The sequence below is a fragment of the Penaeus monodon genome, chromosome 25 (genome assembly GCF_015228065.2).
Source record: "Penaeus monodon isolate SGIC_2016 chromosome 25, NSTDA_Pmon_1, whole genome shotgun sequence".
In the NCBI taxonomy this organism is placed as follows: domain Eukaryota; kingdom Metazoa; phylum Arthropoda; class Malacostraca; order Decapoda; family Penaeidae; genus Penaeus; species Penaeus monodon.
Window position 1 is genome coordinate 39,002,685 of NC_051410.1, and position 203 is coordinate 39,002,887.

Here is a 203-nt window from a genome sequence, read left to right on the forward strand (position 1 = left end):
AAGCAGCATTAGCTTTGAGATGTTGCTACAGCATGATTACAGTTTTAAGAATATACATGAATACTGAACATTGATTTAAAGACCCCTTACTAACCTGCTATCTCTGTAAAGCTAACTGTTCATGAAGTGTGAGCACCTATCTAAGTCTACTACTCTAGCCAACAACAACAGGGGCACTCCTGGGAATCCACGGCTAGTTGTTT

At 39.9% G+C, this 203-nt stretch overlaps 1 protein-coding gene across 1 annotated transcript in view; it reads right to left on the reverse strand.

The window, feature by feature from the left end:
• Positions 1-203, reverse strand: part of LOC119589242 (ADP-ribosylation factor-like protein 6-interacting protein 1) — a 13,924-nt gene that overhangs the window by 10,576 nt on the left and 3,145 nt on the right. The gene's annotated exons all lie outside the window — the stretch shown is intronic.